The sequence below is a fragment of the Camelus dromedarius genome, chromosome 4, assembly GCF_036321535.1.
Source record: "Camelus dromedarius isolate mCamDro1 chromosome 4, mCamDro1.pat, whole genome shotgun sequence".
Lineage (NCBI taxonomy): Eukaryota > Metazoa > Chordata > Mammalia > Artiodactyla > Camelidae > Camelus > Camelus dromedarius.
The window spans coordinates 47,461,396-47,469,964 of NC_087439.1; the positions used below are offsets into that span (position 1 = coordinate 47,461,396).

Genomic DNA, 8,569 nt, shown 5'->3' on the forward strand with positions numbered 1-8,569 from the left:
AATTTGCATCTTAGTAATTGACTTGCTCTAATAAAAACCTTTTATTTCAAACATATGGGAGTAGAGATTAAAAACACTAGCATTTTTGCTGAAAGTCCTTTAAAATGAACAAATATGCTTCCAAAGCTTTCTCGGACTTTTCTTTTTGAAACTCTCCCTCTCTCTCTCTATATATATATATATACACACACACACACATATTTATATATGTATACATACTTACCCGATTACAGATTTCATTGAAAAAATAAAAGTAGAAGGATTTTGTATGGCTTAACAAGGAAGAAGATAAGTGAAAATAGGAGGCTTAATTCTTGCAAAAAAGTTTTCACTGTCGCACCATGTCAGGATTAAGAAAATAGGCACTGCAACCAGAATGCCTGAGGTTGATTCTGGTCATATGACTCTGGCAAATCACTTTTCTTCATTTGCCTCAATTTCTCCATCTGCAAAATGGGGCTAATATTTGCAAACTTCTCAATGGAGTTGCTCTGAGGATTCAATAAATTAATACACATAAACACTACCTGGCATATATTAAATGCTTAATACCTGACAGTTATTATTATTATTATTACTATTATTGTTTTAGATGGAATAGATATTTAGATCAATGGCAGAGCTAGTGAAATTGTGCAAAGTCTAATGTGGATACCCTATATTTTAAAAAAAAAGCTTTTCTCTTTCTGTTAAGTTTTTCTAAGCAAGGAGGGGCTCATGGGAGGCAGGAAGTGGGGCGTGGAGAGTGGCAGAGGACTATTTCAACTTGCCTTGCTTCCGTGCCATTCAAAAACTCGATTGTTTTTATCCTTGTATGCTACCCTGGGAGCTTCAACAGATACTAAAAACAAGTTCAGAATTATGTCCTAGTGGCCAGCTCTCCCGGCCCTAGGGGCCGGAGGCTGGGATCTTAGCAGGAAACCATGCTCTGAGCTTGGACTTAGAAAACACAAAGCTTTTCCCACAGGGGGATGGAAGGGTTGCAGCACATTTTCTTCCCTTCCTCCCCACTTTCTTCCCTCCTCGTTTTCTTCCTTTTTTTCTTTCTTATTACCTTTCTTTTACAAAATTATCAGTTCTTAAAAAACATCCTCTTGTGTAAATTTACCTGTTTGCCAACTGATCTACAAAAAGCGTCAGATAAAAAGGGAATAAGTTAACTAAAAATGTAACTAGAAAATTAATTAGGTGGCTAATGTAGCAAATAACTTCCACTACTCAATACTGGTGTTCCGCCGCATATATACCAGTATTGAGGGGGTTTCTCTGGGAGATGCACCCCACACCTGTGCACAGACACAGGGTTCATCCCCAGGTTTCCTTCTCCTCCTCCTAGTCCTCAGACAGCTCTCCTGCAGCTGAGGAGAGAAGTTGCTAGTTCTGTTGTCTGGGGTTTCTCACCCTGCCCCAGCTTGGAGGGCCCCTCAGAGGCCCTGGGCTCTGAAAGAATGCATCTCTTACATCTCTGCCAGCTTTCCTTTAACTACTGCATTTGATCACAACACTCTTTCCAGCAAAATTAAATATTAGAATAAAAATTATTTTCAGAAGTAGTCCTCACGTCTTCTCTTATAACTGGGACCACATTGTGAGTGCATGCCGTTGAGTATAAGGCATTCTTCCTTTGGCTGTAAGTTCAGATGTCTTGTCTTCATTATAGAACAGTCCCATGCAAGCCCCAAATTGCTCATATTTCACTTTTATGTCTTTCAAGTTACTTAGTATATTATTCTTAAATCATCTATTCAAATTATTGCCTAAGTTTTCTTTAATTTTTGCCTCTACACCTTGGTATCCCCTCTGCCCTAAAGCTAATAGTTGTTTTCCTCTTAAAGAAACACAAGAAGCCTAAATCACCTAGTTTCTCACCCCCCATTATAGAGTGTTCTTTTAGTGACTTCCAGTCCTGGGCTTGCCGCCTACCATAGGATAAAGAAACTTGCCTTTGTTTGAGTAGAGGACTGGTACATCTGATTAGTCACAATTAAGTCATCAGACCAGGAACCAAGAAAAAGAGCTTAAAAATGTTAGATGAAGTGCTTTTTTATTAGAATATAGATTTTGGGGTCTGGATGGATCTCAGAAATGCATTAGGTTTGTCTAGAAATTTTCTAGATGAAGAAACCAACGACCCAGAGGTCTTTTCTTGGTCCAGTGCTAACACGACTAGTTAAACCTCCTGACACGTCCTCCTGCAACACTTTGTTCATTCAGTCAGTCTCCTTTCCTTCCTTCCCACAGTATTTATTCAGGCCTACTATGTACTTGTTTCATAAAAACAAAGGATCAAGAGGGATCTATTTTTGTAATTAAAAACCTGGGCAACATATGGTCTGACAAGTAGGAGAGTCCTAAATAGATGCAGAGAAACAGAATGTTTGAAATAGGAGCTAGCCTGGAAGATCTGATTTGTGTGGCCATTGTCACACGTAGCACACCGCTTTTGCTGTAATGCTATAGAATCCTGGTCCCAAACAAGGCAAGAACCAAAGAACAACAGGGAAGTACACACACACACACACAGTACACAACAAGGAAGACTCCTGCACGGAGGTGGAGCTGCCTCAGATGTCATTCCACAGACGATTCGTACACTGACATTTTGGCAAAATTTCCAGGCATTTCCATAAATCCTTTTAAAATTCTTCTTCCCTCCAGCTCGGTAAGACGGCCACATTTTTCGGGGCCTCAGACGAACAATAGCTTCCAAATGATATTTAAGAACAAGCCCCCAGCATGACCAGGGAGGCTCCCCGGCCCGGGAGAAAGGAAGGGCACCATATGCCCAGGGCTCTTTGTGTGCGGCCTCGCTGCCATTTTACAGCTGCCTTTGCCTCTTTATTTCACTTGGGGAGACAAGAGTTCCCCCGAAACGCACACGGGGGATTTGGGATTAAGCCTCATCTTCTCTCTCTCTAACCTGTAACGCCTTTCATCCTAACAAAGGTGGGAGGAGCCGACGAGAAGGATGCGGCAACCCGAGGAGGTCCGGGAGGAAGCCGGGCCGCGGTGGGGGGAGGGGACGGAGCCACCTTTTTAAACTTGCGGTCCCTCTGCCCTCAGTTTTTCTTCATCACACAGAAGCGCCATCTGTTCGCAGACTTGCTGCGCAGGCCATTTGTTTTCCATTCAGTAACAGCTTATGTAGGAAGCAGATTACGAAGTGAGCAAATATGCCACTGGCTGGAGCAGGGCTGTACTCTGTTCGTGCCCCTAAAACTTTACAGAGCGTCTGCAGCGAGCTCTGAGCGCTGCGCGGTCCTGACCCGCTGCGCCCCGGGGCGCGCCTCCGTCACCCCCGGACTGGATTAGCCCCTATGCGCTAAAGCCTCTAGTGTGTGTGTTGTTTTCTTTTGTTTTTTAACTGAGGTATAGTTGATTTATAGTGTTTTGTGGGTTTCTGGTGGACAGCATAGTGATCCAGTTATACATGTATATATTCTTTTTCATTGTAGGTTATTAAAAACTATTGAATATAGTTCCCTGTGCTATACAGTAGGACTTTGATATTTTTCTATTTTGTATATAGTAGTTTGTATCTGCAAATCCCAAACTCCTAATTTATCCCTCCCCTCCCCACCTTTCCACCTTGGTAACCATGCGTTTGTTTTCTGTGTCTGTGCGTCTGTTTTTGTTTTGTAAGTAAGTTCATTTGTGTCTTTTTTTTTTTTTTTTTTAAGATTCCACATATGAGTGATATATGATGTTTGTCTTTCTCTGTCTGACTTACTTCACTTAGTACGGTAATCTCTAGGTCCATCTATGTTGCTGCAAATGGTATTATTTCCTTTTTTTTTTTTTTTAATGTAAAGCCTTTCAGTGTTGATACATTCATTTATACTATATTTTAAAGTACCCTTAAATGATTTTTTTCCCCATGTTTTCCAATTTTTATTTTATTTTATCTTATTTATTTATTTAGTGTGCTAGCCTACTTGAGAACAGGAAATTTGCTGTCTTTCTGCACTCCCTTTTCTCTGGTTAGCTACAGAGTCAGCTCTATAATACACTGACATTTTGGCAAAATTTGCATTCTCTTAAATATTTAGACTTATTTGATGATGCTTTCAAAACTAACAAGTGGAATCAATCACAGAAGTGGCTGTAAACATCAGAATATCACCTTATGCTAGCTCAAAAAAAGAAAAGATACACTGTCTTTGACCTTTTTCGGTGTCCTTGGAGAAATGATCCAGGTACCATGATCTTCACTCTGGGCCATGGGACCTCCTGGTGACATGACTCTGTCATGCAAAACCCCCTCACATATCCCCTGGTGCTGGTATATTCCAGCTGACATTCCCAAATATTACTGGACAGTTTAGTCATTTAAAATTTTTCGATTATAAATAATGCTAGGTCTACATCTTTGAGCTTGAAGCTTTTTCTATTTTTAGAAATTTTTCTGAGACTACATTGTAAGAAGTAGAATTACAGAACCAGGTTTGTGATATTTTGAACTTAATCTTCAAACCCTACTACTTAAGAGAAGTTTACTGTTTTGAGCAGGAATGTGAAGGTCAGCTCCACTGGCTCATCATTGCCCTTTTATACGTGGTCGCCCAAACTTTCCTGAATAGCCTTGTCATCTTGCTCAACTAGAGTTTCATCTGTCAGACAAAATTTGGTGTTTATTTACTTGAAAAACCCCTAAAAATCCAGAAATATGAATTGCTATTAAAATTATCCCTGGGGAGAAGGTATAGCTCAGTGGTAGAACACATGCTTCGAATGCATGAGGTCCTGGGTTCAGTCCCCAGTACCTCCATTAAATAAACAAACAAATCTAATTACCTTCTTTCCTCGCCCCCCTCTCCCCAAACCCAACAAATTTTAAAAAAGACAAAGCTAAATAGTTTTGATTTAAAAAAGGTATTCTTTATTTTCCTTAGGAACTCAATGAACATTTAAACACTGGTAGAGAATGTGAATGCATAGATTAGATTATGTTAACTTAAAACTTGGTTGTGTTATTCTGGCAGTGTAGCTCATTCTGTACACGCCATAAATTGCTTAAGTGTCAAATAACAGAAGTGCAAGAAAGAAATGTCAAAGTTTCAACTCTAAATATCATGGATTAATAATTATACACTGTTGTTTCAAAACAGTCAAATGTAACTCTGATATAATTTTTGATCCCATTTCATATTTTCCTTGGAAATATCTATCATGTTTTTAAAACTTAAATTAGTGGAGGAGAAAACCTCAGACTGTCCATTTTATTTTATTTTAGTTTTTTTCTTTTTTTAAATTGAAATATAGTTGATTTACAATGTGTTAGTTTCTAGTGTACAGCACAATGATTCAGCCATACATATACATATTCTTTTTCATATTCTTTTCCATTATAGGTTATCACAAGATATTGAATGTAGTTCCCTGTGCTATACAGTAGGACTTTATTGTTATCTATTTTAGGCTGTCCATTTTAAATCGAAATAACCATGTAGATTACAAGAGTTATTACAAGTGAACTACTTATGATCTGCAAACTTTTTCTTGGGTTAATACCCCGAATTGCCTTGTTTTAATAAGATACACTTCCTGGTTAATAATTTCTCTTTTATTACTCTGAACATAAACATTCTTTTGTTTGGATAGAGCTTTTATTTTTCCCTCAAAATTGTCTGCATATAAAATATGTGCCGAGGACAGTGGTGGTGAGGCGTCCCAGCTGCCCGGCCTGACCACACACGCTGCTGTCTCCCTGGGGCTCAACTCCTACGTGTGCCGCCAGCACAAGAATGCACTCCTACCATCTGTTTATCAGCATTAAAATTCTTTACCTTCTCACAGAATGGCCTTGGCTGTTCCAGTGTAGACTTACACTTATTAATGTAGTAGCTCCCAACTATCAGACTGAAGATTGTCCCTGGGAAAGATTGTGAATCTTTAGTAAACCTCGTATAATCCATATCTCGACTTTTCTTGGCCCTGCTCTAATTTCTTTTGATCTCTGAGGCCATGCTAGTGTCCATGACTGAGATAGCGTTACACAGAGCTGAGTGAGTTGTGGGAAAATATCCTGGCGTACTGTCTGTGTTGGATAATACTGATAATATTACGAAAGAACATGTAGACTCTTTTCAACCATTCCTGCCAAGGGGTTACAGCTTTTAAACACAGGAGGGGATTGGACATGTCCCTTCAAAGTCTTGTCTGTATCACCCCCTTCCTCTGGTCTGTGCATGTGCACACTCCCGAGAGCATTCTCTCATTCCTCTCCCCTTTCCAAAGCTAAAGGCAAAACCAAAATAATTCCCTAGAGAATTAAAGGTGATAGTAAACCAACTCATCTCGGTATTGCTTGCTTTTATTCCTCTTCCTCTTTGTCATTTCCAGGGGTCATAATAGCAGACAGAAGATGGAAGACAGCAAGACGGGAGCACTTCGACCCCTCCCTTAACAGCAAAGGCACGAGAATTGATTCTGGGTGACTCTTTTGGTAAGTGTGTCCTCTGCAGAGAGGACCTGGGGCTGCTGTCTTGTGTGGAGGCCCCCTTCCCTGTCTTCAGTCTCCAATCATCACTTGTACTGTCCGACCTGTGTGGAATCTGGGTGTTATCCAGTGGTGTGCTGGTAACTATTTAACAACCACTTCTTCAAAAAAAAGAAGCTCTGATGGGTAGCATTTGCCAATTACCACGGTATAAATATTCCCGTCACTGATGATTTTTAAGCTGCCGATGTGATTTCACTGACATGGAGTTGGGAAGAGACGCCACATTAACTCTTGGGAACTAGTGTGAGCTGGCTCCAGTGTGATTCCACCTCCCTCAGGACGGTGAGCCTTCTCCTTTCATTCACTGATGAATCCCCTCTTGGACATCTCAGATTCTGACTCCATGGTCAGCTAGTCCCTCTTTTGTCTTTTCTCCATCCTCAGACATGAAGCATGTGCTTCCTGTCTGCAGGCACAGCACAATGCATCATGGCTTCCAGGTCAGCTAAGACAGGGTCCCTTTCTCAAGTTTATCACCTAGTGGGGACCAGATAAGTCTAGCCAGGGATGCCAGTTCAGAGTGTAAACACAGTGATACAGGCAGGCCCAGGGTGTTATGAGATCCCAGAATCATTCACAAACCCCTAGATTTCTCTTTTTCCCTCAGATTATTTATTTTTTTCCTTTTTTAAAAAATTGAAGTATAGTCAGTTTACAATGTTGTGTCAATTTCTGGTGTACAGCTTCAGTCATACACGTACATGCGTGTATTCCTTTTCACATTCTTTTTCATTGTAGGTTACTACGAGATGTTGAACATAGTTCCGTGTACTCCCCTAGATTTCTTTTACTTTTCTGGAAGTTTGGAAAAACAGGACCCACATTCCTACATCCATCCTGGACTGGAGAGCATTGCTAGTGAGAGTAAGATCTGCTGCTGTCAAGCTTCCGAGGCAAAGCCTCTCCTGTTCCTCTTTTGAGGATGCCTCTTCTATCCCAGTGGACTACTTCACTTCCTCCTTTGCCAGTGAGACTGAGGCCAACCAGAGGATCCCACATTTACCCTCCCCTCTGTCTCAGGGGTGTTCTTTCTCTTGAATTATCCCTCATTTTTGCTCACCAGATACAGTCACATTTTAAGGTGCTGGGGGTTAGGACTTCAATGTATGAATTTTGAAGGGACACAATTTGGTTTATAAAAGCATGCCTCCTCTTCCTTCCTTTGTGTCTACGTAGCTTTCCAATTCTTTGTTCTCATCTCTTCTCTAGTGGTGCTGGCAATCCTTCGTGTGCTTACTTGTTTACCCATCCGTCCCCATCTGGAAGGTAGAGATTGGGTCTTCTTTTTTTCCCCAGAGTTGGCACACGAGTGCTTAGTATATGTTCGTTGATTGAATGAATAAATGGATAGACGGTTTGATAAGTACCACCACCATTCAGCAGGTACCTCTGAATGTCAATCCTTTAATCAAGATCTCAAAATCCAGAGAGTCTCCAGGCACTGAATTACTTGTGGGATTCTGGAGAGGTTTTGAGAAGGGCTCAGGGAGAATGACATTCCCTTGGCACTTCTTTGGAGTCACCACCGGCTGTCTAGGAGTTGGTTCAAGGCTGCACAGGACACTTGGTGACTGAGCTTCCTCGGTTGGCTTAGGGCACGAGAGCAGTGCCTCCTTTGGGGTTACAGGGGCCATCTTGGGGAGCTCCCACCTGGTTGCTATGCGGTGGCAAGGCACCCCAGTCCTCAGAGATACGCAACCTTGCCATGGCAAGTTAAATAGAGCAGAGAGGGTTTTGCTTTCCCTGATTTGGTTTTGGGTTCTTCCTTTCCTCCTCAAACTTCCTGGAAGTGGCTGAGGCTTCCAGTCCCTGGCCATTCATGGCCACATGCCCTCTCTTTGAGCATTTTCTCTCAGCAGAGTCAGTCTTACTGGTAAAAATTTGTTTCCCCCAAACTGCTTCCTTACCCTCAATGTCTTCTCTCTGTCTGTCTCTCTCTTTTTCTGTCTCTCTCTCTGTCTCTGTGTGTGTCTCTGTCTTTGTCTCTCTCTCTCTCGCACACACACACACATCTCATTTATAGCATTTACTTCTTTCTACCTGATATCTTTAGTTTTTTGCATAGAC

General features: G+C 41.3%; 1 non-coding gene across 1 annotated transcript; it reads left to right on the plus strand.

Annotated features, from left to right (window-relative positions):
- Positions 1–4,693: 4,693 nt before the first annotated feature.
- TRNAS-CGA (transfer RNA serine (anticodon CGA)) lies at positions 4,694–4,768 on the plus strand. The gene has a single exon. It is a non-coding gene; the product is annotated as a tRNA-Ser (tRNA).
- Positions 4,769–8,569: the final 3,801 nt, after the last annotated feature.